Source organism: Notolepis coatsorum, assembly GCF_963971535.1.
Source record: "Notolepis coatsorum genome assembly, chromosome: 14".
Lineage (NCBI taxonomy): Eukaryota > Metazoa > Chordata > Actinopteri > Aulopiformes > Paralepididae > Notolepis > Notolepis coatsorum.
In genome coordinates, this window is record NC_140178.1 from 113,752,370 (window position 1) to 113,768,822 (window position 16,453).

General features: G+C 39.7%; 1 protein-coding gene across 1 annotated transcript in view; it reads right to left on the reverse strand.

Moving 5' to 3' along the window:
• The window catches only part of tanc2a (tetratricopeptide repeat, ankyrin repeat and coiled-coil containing 2a), a gene marked incomplete at its 3' end in the record, with an annotated part of 261,579 nt that extends 247,053 nt beyond the window's left edge, over positions 1-14,526 (reverse strand). The window contains 1 exon segment of the mRNA XM_084329297.1: positions 14,389-14,526.
• Between the last annotated feature and the right edge of the window lie 1,927 nt (positions 14,527-16,453).

Sequence of the window (16,453 nt, forward strand, 5' to 3'; positions counted from 1 at the left end):
CCAGGATACCCTCGGCCAGACGGGATCCAGCCAGTGACTCTCTAACCCCCCCCCCTCCAGCTGTCCTACAAGCAGTCGGAACCTTCCCCTAGTGTATCCAGCTATATAATCATTCAAGTATCATCGCTATTGTTCCCTAAATATTCCAGGTTGTATATTTGCTTCCTGCGCAATCAGAGATTGGACATTCGATATTGATCTACCTACGAATACTCATTTGCCATAAAAGTGCATACTATTTCAAATCATAAATGTAATTAAGTGATCGTTGTACATACCTTTTGCTATGTATTAAAACTCAAACTTTCGATTTGGTACATTTGTGTTGGATCCGTTTATCAGGTGGGAGTGTTCAACATATTCATACCTAGTACTGGGTGGCCAGAGTCTAAAGTACAAGAGGTAGTGGTAGTAAGTATCATATCTAACCATACAGTCAGGGAATTGTACCCCTCAGTTACAACGATAATGCAACTAAACTAATGCCTTGCTTTGTTAATCATAACGTTGATGCAGTAGCGTATTATGTCGTTGTGTTGGCTGTAACGGACATGACAATAACATAACGTGTACACATTAAAATTGTGATAATCGATTCTAACATTTTCAAATCGATGCAGTTGAATTTTCCCCTTAGGATCGATGCATTGTTACACCCCTACACCAAAGTCACTGGCCCACTGTGTATCTGTGTGTATAATAACTTGGCTAGCGTTATCAACAGCAGAGATGGGCAATAGGGTCCAGCTGCAGCGCCGGACGGCCGGAGTGCAAGCGATGTGACGTAATTGGCAGACTCGACTGTCAATCAATGGTCTACCTGACACGCAAACTCATAAACAATGTTTCTGTACTGGAGGTGTACAGTATTTCAATAGGCAACCCCGAAAGGATTATTTTTCTAGAAGAGCAACACTAGCCAAAACATAGGCATTGTATGCATAAAAGGGGCAAAAGCTAAAGTTAAGTGACTGTTACTTTTGTAGCAGTAGTTTGATTTGATAGTTTATTTGATAGGGACAGCACATGTTAATGAACATCAAGTACAAAATACAAAATGTAAACATGCAGGGTTGTAACAAGAGCTAATTTACACACATGTACGCACAGTACAAATATACATTTATTTTAAAAAAAATAAAAAAAATAAAAAACTCTGTTACTTGAAATATTTCCACTGTGCTCCTAAATATTTTTGGGTGCTCCTAAATTTCTTTGTGTGCTCCTAAATTTTTTCATTTAGGAGCACATGTGCTCCTTGGGGAAAAGGTTAGCGTAGAGCCCTGGTATATGTATTGTGGTTGTGTGTGTGATGATATACTGTATATTGGGATATATTAGAATGTATTGTGGTTGTGTGTGTGTGTATGAAGGTTGGTTTTATGAAGATGCCGTGAGGGGTTTTGTCTCTACTGGGCTTTTTAGTTGAGAAGTTTTAATTAGGGATGCACCGATCCGATATTGATATCGGGTCACCGATCCGATATTGATATCGGATATCGGCCCCCGATATGACAAAAATAGCTAGATCGGTTATCGGATAAAGGTATCGGTCCAGGTATCGGTATCGGGACTGAAAAAGTCGGATCGGTGCATCCCTAGTTTTAATAAAGAACATCTTCAGTTCAGACAGAGACTATTGCTACAGCTTCCCATTGGAAGAGGACACAGTGCCCAGAGACAGAGAAAGAGACACACACACACACACAGACAGAAGGAGAAAAAAATATCTAATTGACCATTTAAAAATGATCAAATTTTACACAGATTTTAGGCAATTTTCCTGATATGTCAAATGAAGGCCTCATAGACACACTTCTATGTAGTATCATGAACACCAGGCTCATATAATTCCTTACTGAACACAGTGTTATAAGGAAAAGCCTAATTGAGTTCTCAAATTATCGTACCTTTGATCATATTATACACTCTTCAACACCTTAATTGACATTCACATGAACCTGAACAAAAACAACATGTATTCCTGCTTTGTCGATAAAAAAAATAGTTTGATTAAATTTGGGACAAAGGTCTCTTCTTCAAGATTCTAGAAAGTGGTGTTGGCAGGAAATACTTGTGATTTTATCAAATCCATGTACACAAAAAACAGATGTGCTGTTAGAATTGGCAATAAAAGAACGCATTTCTTCACCCAGGGTCGCGGAGTCCGCCAGGGGTGCAATTTAAGCCCAACGTTGTTAAAATATACTGTATACATAAATGAATTAGCAGAGTTATTCAAACATTCTACTGCATGACGTCAAAGTCAAATTCCTGATGCATGCAGATGATCCAATTCTGCTGTGAGCCACTAAAGAGGGTCGACTACAACATAACCTACACATCCTCCCCCAGACTGTGAATTAACTGAAGGAGGAACATGGCTGTGAATGAACTGAAGGAGAAACATGGCTGTGAATGAACTGAAGGAGAAACATGGCTGTGAATTAACTGAAGGAGGAACATGGCTGTGAATGAACTGAAGGAAAAACATGGCTGTGAATGAACTGAAGGAGAAACATGGCTGTGAATGAACTGAAGGAAAAACATGGCTGTGAATGAACTGAAGGAGAAACATGGCTGTGAATGAACTGAAGGAGAAACATGGCTGTGAATGAACTGAAGGAGAAACATGGCTGTGGATTAACTGAAGGAAAAACATGGCTGTGTTTCTGAAGGAGAAAGCAAGAAGGGCTTTTTATGCATCAAAAGGAAAATTCTAATTGGGCCATGCAAAATAAATGGTTTGGTTCCGGTTGCCGACCGACCCTGCCGATTTAGGTGCGACCCAAATTTATTTTATGAGTTAATTTTTTTTATTTATTATTATAATTTTTTTACAATAAAGTTGTTAACACTTTGATCGCCATGGTTAAATTCATAATTTACCATCCCTCGCCAGCTCTATTTGTCTATGGAGAAGTTCCCCTTCTTTGCAGGGCTATAACTTTTTAAATTGTATTGCTAAATTGACATTATTATGGCCTAGGGGTGGACGGTATGGTCTAAAATTTATATCACGGTATAATTTGAAGCATAGACGGTAACGGTATATATCACGGTATCATCGTTTTTGATAAAAAAAAAATTTTTATTTTATATAATTTTTTTTTTTTTTTATAAAATATATATATTATATAATTAGACTTGTACTTGTATTATCTGCGAGACATCGCCACCACGCAACAAGCTCCACTGTCTGTGTGTACTCTAGTAGCCTCCAGCTACGGCCAGGATTCTCCGGAGCTGCACCTGGACCTATACTCGAGTAGCCTCGAGCAGAGCTACGGCCAGGATTCTCCGGCGCTGCACCTGGACCCTATTGTATTGGTATAACGTTAGCAAGCCCTCAGCTCGAATACGCATCGAATCAGTGTTATAAGACATTGATATCAGGAGCTATCTGTAGCTACTGCTAGCCGGATATATAACGTTAATACAACGCCTCAGTGAATTATTTAGTTCAATGGGACATTTCGTTTTGAACGGTGAACTAACTTGCGTTAACGTGAGCTAACGGCTAACGGAGCTATCATACACGTCTACTCTCTACTAGACTTGATGGAGCGTTTGTTGATGTCAGGAGCTATCGGTAGCTGGCCGACTAGATACCGTTCGGTTAGACAATGCCTCATCATGTATTAAACTAAAAGTGAATAGTTGACTGGGTCATTTTGTAACGGTAGCTAAGCTAACGTTAGCTCAGGGAGACGTCCCGTCCCACTAGACTACTAGTAGACCCGTGTTTACATGCGTGCGGGAGGGGCTGGCACGCCCACTGCGCGAAGCCTCCTAAATAACTTTTTCCAGTTCGCACATATCTATTATCTATGACTAATTCTATCTATTTTTAGGGGCAAATGCGAGTGAAATAGTCGCGCTGTGGTTACATGACGTCATTGCTATTTTAGAGCTGCACTACCGGTTACACGGTATAGGCAAAATCCATACCGTAGAGCAAATTCATACCGTTTATACCGTATACCGTTTATACCGTCCACCCCTATTATGGCCTATATCTATTGTTCAGGGTGTAGCAACGTTATACTTTTTCATTCACATATTCATACTAAAATACGGTCTAAACAAGTATAAGTATGTTTTTATCGTTTTCTGCAGCTTTCTCCAGAACTTGATTTATAGCCCCAAATGCATTATATTGATGATCAAATACAGTTTGGTAGGAATCTGTGCGAGATAAAAAATGTCAACTGGATGTGCTTCTAGGAGTTACTACTTATCATCTGATGTTGACCGGATGGGCGGGGGGTCGTTTATAATTCCGTGGGCAACGTTATATCATTCATCTAGTGTGGGTGATATGATCATCAGAGCAGTTTATATGGAACACGTTAAAAAAAACTGAATCTTACCGTAGCTTCCTCGGGCCGTTGGGCGATGAGCGTGGAGCAGAGATATTCCTATTATGGGATTAGGGATGGGTATCGTTAGGATTTTATCGATACTACTACTCCTATCGATACTGCTTAACGGTTCGGTACTTTATCGATACTCTTATCGGTTCTTTTTGATAATTTTTTTATGATTTTTATATTTGCAGTTGAGAGCATTGGTCATCTCCCTACAGTAAAGATTAGAAATGATTGAATTATTGTAAATTTGTGTGGAGTGGTGGGAATAGCTGCTTCAATAATAACTTATAACAACAACAGACAAGTTAGACAACTATGTATACAAGAAAAACGATATACACTGAATGATTAGTTGTTACCTAAAGTCCTTGGACTCCACTGTAGAGAACGGGTGCAGGCCTTTGACAACAAACTTTGTCACAGCCCTGTGACACTCGTTCACCCTATCCTCTGTCATCTTTCCTCTAGCTGCTAGGGAGAAAGGACTTTGGGTGGTGGAGGTAGAGGGAGGATGTGTGGTGGGCTCACTGGGACACATTGGTGGCTGACCTCAGCTTGACGATCTATAAAAAGTTTTTAGATTGTAGTATTTGTAGCTAAACAATTATTTTGTTTATTAGCCTATTTGTAATAATTCGTTATTAGCCTAGGAAACTCCGTATCTTGGCTTACCGGCTGCAGTGGACGTGGATGCAGATGGACCACTGCGCGCAAGGCAGTCGAATACGGCGCATTTCTGCAAACTAATATAGTGTTTTGCAAACAAATGTTTTGATAGATTGCTCGTATTGCCACCCTTACTGGCAAATGTTTTGTTGCACTTGTGAACGCTTCGCCCTATCCGCCATCACGACTCAGTCCATGCAGAGCTGTCTGTGTCTGTGTGCAGCGCGCGTCAGCACGGAGACAGCGCTGAGATGCTTCCAGCTGCAGCACATCAGGTGTGCGGGGCTTGTATGTGCGGGGCTTGTAAGCGCTGCGGTCTGACGTGCTGCAGCTGCATACTATTGACAGCGCTTTCATTAAGGAGTACCCGTATGTATGTGTAGCGCGACTCGCGAGGAGTGTGTGTAATAATGACTCGCTGCGACTCGCTTCTCGTGCAGAGACAGAGAGAGGAGAGATCGTTCGCAACTTTTAAATAATAATAATAATAATAATAATAATTTCTCTAGAGTATCGATAGCAGTACCGAGGACGTCGGAGCTTATAAATACTCCGGTATTTTCTAATATAGTACCGGTTCCCGTTTAAAACCGGGGTCCGGGGGGCATCCCTATATGGGATGTATAAATACCGATCCATTTCCAGGTTGTATAATAGTATATACGTCCAAATCATGTTGTTTATCGAGTTATTTGCACCGATCGGTGTTCACTGTGTCAAGATGGAGTCCCTCTAACGATAGCGAGTGCCCGGACGAAATATGGGTGAGCACCACTTCATCCACAGATCACTTCCTGTTGGGCGATCTGCCGATCGGCCACCAGATGGCGCTCTTGAACCGTTAGAGAGTTGAGTGGAGCTCAGCAGTATATCTCAGGTCCCCGGGGGAGAAATATGATTTCGATCACAGATTTTTGAAATATTGATATCAAAGACGTGTTACGGCGTCTTCGGCAGAATGAGCATGGCGGGGAATGACGAGTTTCGGCGTCTCCGGCGATTAAAGTGTTAAATCTCAGTCAAAAAGTGCAGTCCATGTCAATAATGAGAATATATAAAAAGCAAGTATTTCACAATATTTGCACAGCTCTCTGATGTCAGGATATTTAGTGAGTATTATTTAGGGGTGGCATTTTTAATACTACTAGTACCTTTGTGCATTGTACTTTTGTAGTACAGTGTCTTTGTATTTTAACCTTTAGTATTATGGATATTAAACATGCTGGCAGGGTACATGCATCCATGTTGTCGTGAACATTTTAATTAAATAAAAAAATTCCCTATCCATAGTCGCCGTGGGGGGGGGATATATATAAAAAATACAAAATTCCCTACCTACCCATGGCCTTAACTGACAACCAACAGCAACCAAACAATTTATTTTGTTAGGCCTTGACATCCCAATCAGGACCTGGCTTAAAATTCTAAATTCTGTAATAAATCCAATAATATTATATAGGGCTGTCTTAAATACTTCAAAGCTTCGTTCGATGGGCACGGGATTCGAACGGGAAAATAACATTTGAATATAATTTTTTTTTTATTATTAATTACCTGCAAAATCTTGCAACGGACATCATACGCCTCATTAACTCCGCCTCTCTTTGTTAACTACAACAAGCACATGGAGCTTCCTCATTAACTCCTCTCTGTGTTGAATACAACTTGCTGCTTTTATAAAACCTCAAATGACGGCTTACAATATTTCATAAAAGCAAAGTGTTTCGTTTGTCTAAGATTTAAAGAGGTTTAAACTTTACAGCACTGACAATTCTCTATAGTATTTTTAGTTTTACCTGTGTTTGATAAGACACCCAGTCAGCAGCAGTGTCCCGACCGCGTGTAGTCTTTTACCAACAAACTTGCAGTTCCGCGTTCGGGTTCTGCGATCCGATTGGCCACTGACGTACGCTCTCTCTACGCCCAAACAGCGCGTTACGCTAGTTCTGCCTCTAACCTCTAACAGCCTGCTAGCATTATCCAATTCATATCAATCGAAATAACGTATTGTTTTCACCTAACGTGATTCCATCAACACAACATAAATGTTCAAAACACAACCTCATTGTCGCCTCGGCCTCGCGACTCAAGACAGTTTGCATCACTTCCCACGGTTCTCTGCACTTATTCTACCGGTAGTGCGGTAGTTGTTGCCACGGTATTGGGTCTTTGGGTGAATACTTCATTGGCGGGGAAGAAGAACACTGATAGCGGTGTGTGGACCGCAGGGCTATAACTTTTTTAATTGTATTGCTAAATTGACATTACTATGGCCCATTCAACGTCAAGTATCTATTGTTCAGGGTGTAGCAACGTTATACTTTTTCATTCACATATTCATACTAAAATACGGTCTAAAGTATGTTTTTATCGTTTTCTGCAGCATTCTCCAGAACGTGATTTATAGCCCCAAATGCATTATATTGATGATCAAATACAGTTTGATAGCAATCTGCGCAAGATAAAAAATTTCAAATGGACGTGCTTCTAGAAGTTACTACTTATCATCTGATGTTAACCGGATGGGGGGGGGGGGGGTCGTTTATAATTCCGTGGCCAACGTTAGATGATTCATCTAGTGTGGGTGATATGATCATCAGAGCAGTTTATATCGAACACGTTAAAAAAAACGCTGAATCTCACCGTAGCTTCCTCATAGCGTTGGGCGATGAGCGTGGAGCAGAAATATTCCTATTATGGGATGTAGACAGGGACCGAAACTAGAGAGCGCCACCCGCCATTTGCGCTCAGTTTTTACGTTTGGCGCCTCCCACTGAGACATCTGAGCGCCGTGTGACAGGCTATCAAATAGTCATGTGAAAACCGAAAAATCATGATCCAATTCTTTAGCGGAGTTCTCACTCGCTGTCTCAGCCGACATGAAGCGCGCACCGCGCACTGCTGCTAGCCCCTCCCCACCTGTTTCTGTATGCCTGCATGTAAACAGAGGCTATTGCCTCCGTGTCACCGTGACGTTAGTTAGCACTGCTGCTGCTGCTAATGCCTGCATGTAAACAGAGGCTATTGCCTCACCGTGACGTTAGTCTAGTCAGTGTGGGACCTTCGTGAGATAACGTTAGCTACCGTTACAAAATGACCCAGTCAACTATTCACTTAGTTTAATACACGAGGCATTGTGTAACGTTATCCAGCCGGCTAGCTACGGATAGCTCCCGACATCAACAAATCCTCCAGCAATAGTCCAGTGCATAATACCTCCGTTGGCTAGGTCAGTGGTTCCCAAAGTCGGGGTCGCGACCCAAAGGTGGGCCGCGAGCAGCCACGGGTGGGCCGTGAGATGATTAAAAAAAATAAAAATAAAAAATATATATTAAAAATAAATTTTATTTTATTTTTTATTTTTTATTTTTTTATTATTATTTTTTTGTCAGGCCACTGAACTTAGAAGCAGGCCAGGACAGTGTTTCTAGTTGTATTCTAAAATTATATTCTATTGTATTCTAAAATGTGACTATGGTTTTATATTAACTTAAAGGGGAACTATCTTATAAATGGCCTTTTTGAGTGTTTAGCATTGTTTCCTAGCTATGTGAACTTATATTAATATGATCTATGTCTCAAAATTCTCATATTGGCGCATTCTTCCAATTCTCCTCTCACAATATTCACCCTCACTGAACTGAGTCGTTTGAAAATGTGCCCTATATGTGATGTCATAAAGACACCGCTGCATGTTAATGTTCAGGCGACGACGCCGCTGCGCAGTGGTTTAGGAGCCCAGGCTCAAAACGACTCGAGATTTTGAGGTAGAAAAATGCTGTTTTTGAGGACTTGATTAGAAATACAAAACAATGAATACAAAAAAAATATATATTACAGAGGTGTTCCATAGACTCACAGGAATTGTGTAAAAGTGCCCAAATAGTGAAAGAAATAGTAAAATAGTTCCCCTTTAATAAATAAACAAAAACGAAAAATCTACTTATTTCAACGAACATTTCAAACTAAATAACAGATTATGCACATAAAACGCTGAAAACAACCGAAGCAACAATAGTATTTTAATGAGGCTATTATTATTATCATTATTATTTTGCAACAAGTTAGCCCTCTCATAAATAGCACATATAAATGAATAACTAACTTGAACTAACTTAATAGGATTGAAGTGATATTTGGCTTAAAAAATCGGTCGCCTGGCAAAAAAAAAAAGAAAAAAAAAAGCCAGACGATGTGCATTGGGCCGCGGCTCTCTGACGCCTTGTTTTCTGGGCCCTGGCCTGAAAAGTTTGGGAACCCCCGGGCTAGGTAACTAGTCACTACGAAATGTCGCAGTAAACTAAATAGTTCACTGAGGCGTTGTCCCAACGCCATCCAGCAGTAGCTACAGATAGCTCTTGGCATCCTACAACAACAACATGCATATTCGAGTCCCTGGTTTACATCGCATGAGTGAGGGCTGCTGACTAGGGTCCAGGTGCAGCGCCGGAGAATTCTTTTGCATGCTGAATGTAGCGTTTAGGGTCCAGCTGCACCCCCGGAGAATCCTTGCTGGAGCTGGAGGCCACTCGAGTATACACACAGACAGTGGAGCTGTTTGCAGACAGCGAGTTGGCGATGTCTCGCAGATAACACAATCACAAGTATGATTATATAATATATATATTTTATTAAAAGAAAAAATCTATATAAAATAATAATAAAAAAAATGTGTATCAAAAAAAAGTTGGCGGGTAAGAAATATGCTTGGCGGGTAGATTCTTCCCATCTACCCGCCACTGGCCGGTGAGTCAAAAAGTTAATTTCGCTCCCTGGATGTAGAAATATGCGATCCATCTCCAGGTTGTATAATAGTATATACGTCCAAATCATGTTGTTTATCGAGTTATTGGTAACGGATTGCTATCCATTGTGTCTAGCTCGAGTCCCGGGACTATTAGCGAGTGATCGGACCGAATTCTCCACTTGCACAAATTGAAAGTAGGCACTTCCGGCTGACTTCCGGTTGCCAATAGTACTTCCTGTCCCATCCAAATACATTGGTTTTAGCTACTTTTCTCCCCTTATTTAAACAACTTTGTCGGCACAGAGAGGCAATGAAACGTTTGTATTATTATAGTATAGAATGTATTTAATAAGCAAACGTTTGTCAGCAGGGTTTTTGGGCTGTATTTCATGTAAACACGTTTACTGTTAGTTTCCTTGCTCAGCCAGCATTAGCCTTCATTAGCTAACAGAAGCTAGTGGTTAAACAGGCCGGATTAGCTTTGAGCTAACTATCTTTCCCGACCCATGTATTCCCATTCTAAACATAACGTCAGTTTACAAAACATGACCTGTCTATATAACGTTGAGGAACAAATTATAAGTGTGTGGGTGTGTGTTTTGGTGAACATTGGACTGCAAACAGAAAATGCATCACAGTTAGACAGTAGCTACTGTTAGCTGCCCCTCCGGATTAGCTTTGAGCTAACTATCTTTCCCGACCCATGTATTCCCATTCTAAACATAACGTCAGTTTACAAAACATGACCTGTCTATATAACGTTGAGGAACAAATTATAAGTGTGTGGGTGTGTGTTTTGGTGAACATTGGACTGCAAACAGAAAATGCATCACAGTTAGACAGTAGCTACTGTTAGCTGCCCTCCGGATTAGCTTTGAGCTAACTATCTTTCCCGACCCATGTATTCATTCCATTCTAAACATAACGTCAGTTTACAAAACATAACGTAATAGTGTAATAGTGTGTAATAGTGTAATAGTGTGTAATAGTGTAATAGTGTGTAATAGTGTAATAGTGTGTAATAGTGTAATAGTGTAATAGTGTGTAATAGTGTATAATAGTGTAATAGTGTGTAATAGTGTAATAGTGTGTAATAGTGTAATAGTGTGTAATAGTGTAATAGTGTGTAATAGTGTAATAGTGTAATAGTGTAATAGTGTGTAATAGTGTAATAGTGTGTAATAGTGTAATAGTGTGTAATAGTGTAATAGTGTGTAATAGTGTAATATTGTGTAATAGTGTGTAATAGTGTGTAATAGTGTAATAGTGTGTAATAGTGTAATAGTGTGTAATAGTGTAATAGTGTAATAGTGTGTAATAGTGTAATAGTGTGTAATAGTGTGTAATAGTGTAATAGTGTAATAGTGTGTAATAGTGTAATAGTGTGTAATAGTGTAATAGTGTGTAATAGTGTAATAGTGTGTAATAGTGTAATAGTGTAATAGTGTGTAATAGTGTAATATTGTGTAATAGTGTAATAGTGTAATAGTGTAATAGTGTGTAATAGTGTAATAGTGTGTAATAGTGTAATAGTGTGTAATAGTGTGTAATAGTGTAATAGTGTGTAATAGTGTAATAGTGTGTAATAGTGTAATAGTGTAATAGTGTGTAATAGTGTAATAGTGTAATAGTGTGTAATAGTGTAATAGTGTGTAATAGTATGTAATAGTGTAATAGTGTGTAATAGTGTAATAGTGTAATAGTGTGTAATAGTGTAATAGTGTAATAGTGTGTAATAGTGTAATAGTGTAATAGTGTGTAATAGTGTAATAGTGTAATAGTGTGTAATAGTGTAATAGTGTAATAGTGTGTAATAGTGTAATAGTGTAATAGTGTGTAATAGTGTAACAGTGTAATAGTGTGTAATAGTGTAATAGTGTGTAATAGTGTAATAGTGTGTAATAGTGTAATAGTGTAATAGTGTAATAGTGCAATAGTGTGTAATAGTGTGTAATAGTGTAATAGTGTGTAATAGTGTAATAGTGTAATAGTGTGTAATAGTGTAATAGTGTGTAGTGTAATAGTGTAATAGTGTGTAATAGTGTAATAGTGTAATAGTGTGTAATATTGTAATAGTGTGTAATAGTGTAATAGTGTAATAGTGTAATTGTGTAATAGTGTGTAATAGTGTAATAGTGTAATAGTGTGTAATAGTGTAATAGTGTGTAATAGTGTAATAGTGTGTAATAGTGTAATAGTATAATAGTGTAATAGTGTGTAATAGTGTAATATTGTGTAATAGTGTAATAGTGTAATAGTGTAATAGTGTGTAATAGTGTAATAGTGTGTAATAGTGTGTAATAGTGTAATAGTGTGTAATAGTGTGTAATAGTGTGTAATAGTGTAATAGTGTGTAATAGTGTAATAGTGTGTAATAGTGTAATAGTGTGTAATAGTGTGTAATAGTGTGTAATAGTGTGTAATAGTGTAATAGTGTGTAATAGTGTAATAGTGTAATAGTGTGTAATAGTGTAATAGTGTGTAATAGTGTGTAATAGTGTAATAGTGTGTAATCGTGTAATAGTGTAATAGTGTGTAATAGTGTAATAGTGTAATAGTGTGTAATAGTGTAATAGTGTAATAGTGTGTAATAGTGTAATAGTGTGTAATAGTGTAATAGTGTAATAGTGTGTAATAGTGTAATAGTGTGTAATAGTGTAATAGTGTGTAATAGTGTAATAGTGTAATAGTGTAATAGTGCAATAGTGTGTAATAGTGTGTAATAGTGTAATAGTGTTAGTGTGTAATAGTGTAATAGTGTGTAATAGTGTAATAGTGTAATATTGTGTAATAGTGTAATAGTGTGTAATAGTGTAATAGTGTGTAATAGTGTGTAATAGTGTAATATTGTGTAATAGTGTAATAGTGTAATAGTGCAATAGTGTGTAATAGTGTGTAATAGTGTAATAGTGTTAGTGTGTAATAGTGTAATAGTGTAATAGTGTGTAATAGTGTAATATTGTGTAATAGTGTAATAGTGTGTAATAGTGTAATAGTGTGTAATAGTGTGTAATAGTGTAATATTGTGTAATAGTGTAATAGTGTAATAGTGTTGCGGGTTGTGTCATTGCACTCAGTAGGGATATCCTCTTTGATTGGTCTATGTTGACCACTCCCCCGATCCTTAGGCCGCGCCCCCTTTTTGTATCCTTTGAACCGTTTGTCATAGAGACTCGCGAGAGACCCTCTCCCCCGTTGGCCGGCGGTGCACAGGCGTCACCCACACTTTCACAATTTCCCCCGCGCGGAATTGTCTAGTTAAGCCATGGGTAGGTAGGGAATTTATTTAATTTAATTTTTTTTATTCTTTCCCACAGCGACTATGGATAGGGAATTTCTTTATTTAATTAAAATGTTCACAACAACATGGATGCATGTACTCTGCCAGCATGTTTAATATCCATAATACTAAAGGTTTGACTAAGATTTCTATTAAACTTTATTCTAAAAAAAATAAAAAATAAAAAAATTTAAACTCATAAAATATATTGGGTCGCACCTAAATCGGCAGGGTCGGTCGGCAACCCGAAACAAACCATTATTTTTTTTAGGCCTTATTATACAGCCACATCATCATCACATACAGTAACCTGTTATGTACAGTGTATTATTATACAGCCACATCATCATCACATACAGTAACCTGTTATGTACAGTGTATTATTATACAGCCACAGCATCATCACATACAGTAACCTGTTCTGTACAGTATACAGCCACATCATCATCACATACAGTAACCTGTTATGTACAGTGTATTATTATACAGCCACAGCATCATCACATACAGTAACCTGTTCTGTACAGTGTATTATTATACAGCCACATCATCATCACATACAGTAACCTGTTCTGTACAGTGTATTTATACAGCCACAGCATCATCACATACAGTAACCTGTTCTGTACAGTGTATTATTATACAGCCACATCATCATCACATACAGTAACCTGTTCTGTACAGTATATTATTATACAGCCACATCATCATCACATACAGTAACCTGTTCTGTACAGTATACAGCCACATCATCATCACATACAGTAACCTGTTCTGTACAGTATACAGCCACACATACAGTAACCTGTTCTGTACAGTATACAGCCACACATACAGTAACCTGTTCTGTACAGTGTATTATTATACAGCCACAGCATCATCACATACAGTAACCTGTTCTGTACAGTGTATTATTATACAGCCACATCATCATCACATACAGTAACCTGTTCTGTACAGTGTATTATTATACAGCCACATCATCATCACATACAGTAACCTGTTCTGTACAGTGTATTATTATACAGCCACATAGTCCGTGATGATGCCACTAGACTGAGCGTTGCCTCTAGAGGGGAGTTGGTAGAACAAGACAGACAGAGCCTCTGTAATGCTGCTGGCTGTGTCTGTGAGGCTCGTGTCTGCTACCTGCCCTGCCCCCCTGCCCCCCCCCCCCCCCCACAATGCGGATAGCTTGACTTGCCAAGAAGGCGAATGCGGTGCTGGACGCTATTACACACACACACACACGCGCACACACGCGCACACACACACAAACGGCGAGATAGCATTGTAAAATATATATATATATATAAACATACCTCAATATTATTCTTCCAACGGGAGGCTTCCAGACAAGAAAAACCGACGTCGCGAGCTGTCCTCCTTATTATCACACAACGAGATAGATAACCGCCTCCGTCTCTCTCTCTCTCCGTCTCTCTCCCTCTCTCTCTCCGTCTCTCTCTCTCTCCCCGGTTAACCTTCTTCTTGGGATATAACCGGAGACGAGGCGACAGACAGCCCCGAGACGAGAGATATTCCAAAAACCTGGACGCCGTATTATGTTTTTTTATTCCGACGAATTTCCTATCGTTGTTTCCACCAGGTAGTAAACAACAAGCCGTGGATTCACTACACACCGCATCATCATCATCACCACCATCATCCTCCCTCCGCCAGGAAACACAGTGACGCCGTGACGGCCACGCGCTGCTGCTGCTCTGCAGATTACCACACACACACACATGTAACCCCGCCCCCTCATGAATATCCCAGCACCTCCCACAGGACGCGGGAGGCTCGCGCCACCAGGAGAGCAGCAGCAGCAGCGCGGGAGGCTCGCACCAAGACACCTGGTGGTGGCGCGAGCCACCACACTGCTTGTGGTGCATTTTTCCCTATTGCTAGGTTTTTAGTGAGTTTTTCCTTACCTTCACGTGGGGTATGTGACTGTCTGGGAGTGCTTGCATTCATTAATTTATTTGCATTTATTTTAAATTTGTTGGACCTTATGGTGTTCTTGTTTTATTCTTGACTTATTGTTATGTTTCTTCTTGACTTGTTTAAAGAAGACATGTCCGGCCCATGGGGACATTAACGTGTGTTGTCGGGCCTTACAAATAAATTTGATTTGATTTGATTTGATTTGATTTATCACTGGTTAAGCTTAGGCGACTCTTTCGAAGTTGGTTAAGAGTTTGGAATCAGGGCTGGTGTTCTATCGCCCTGCTCTAAGACAAACTCTAACCTTAACCAACTTCGAAAGAGTGCCTAAGCTTAACCGGTGATAGAAACAGGCGTCACATGATTGGCGCGACCAGAAACGTCAGTGGCCAATCAGATCGCAGAGCGCGAACACGGAACTGGAAATCCGTTGGTAAAAGTAATCAGGCCTCCTGGTGGCGTGAGCCTCCTGCGTCCTGTGGGAGGTGCTGGGATATTCATGAGGGGGCGGGGTTACATGTGTGTGTGTGTCAATGTAATCTGTACTGTAAAGAGATGAGATTAAAGGTCGATGTCAATCAAATCGTTATTGACGCCCCCCTCCAAACACAAGTACACACGCACACACACACACTTTTTTGGGCGCATGACCCCAATTTTAGGTCTGAATCTTTTCGTTTTTAAAATATATTTAAAATATTGACATTTCTTTGTTATTGGATACTTTTTTAATAATGGGTTTTAATGAAGAGTTGATTGATTGGTTGATACATTGGTTTTTGTGAGGTTTCTGTCCTTGCTCACCTACTCGCTCTGTTCCTTTAAACCACCTCGCTCTGTTTTCCATTTGTTTCTGTTAATCATTTCATTCCCCCATTCACACGCTTCTTCCCAGAGACGTCGTTGATTGGTTCTCTCCCGTCCACACGCTTTTCAATCACATCCCCCAGCTGTCACTGCTTGTCAATCAATCAATCCCGTATTATTTATACCCCGTTTCCCCACTCAAGTTTTGTTGGATCGTTTTGATATTTTCTGTTTGCATTCGCCGTTCCTGCTGCTGCTGTTGTTCCCTGTGCTTTACCTCCAGGATATCCAAGAAGCCTTCCTCTTGGACACCTTTTTCCCGTGGCGACGAGCTCGCTCCGCTGCTGTTCCAGCGCTCTTTACGCACAACGCCTGGGTGAGTTTTTAATGACTGTCTTTGATCAAATTCCGTTTTCGTGTGTTTTTATAACACTGAAGATTACCACCTTTTTATCAGACAGTCACTCACCCAGCGGTTGCCTTTTTGATTGTTTCACTGGGATAATATTTTGACCTAACATCTCCCACTGTGTGTTTATCACACCGAAGATATTATCACATTGGATTGTATTTTGGACTTCGCTCTCAGTGTCTATTTTTGCACCGAAGATATTTTTCACTTGGGATTGTGTT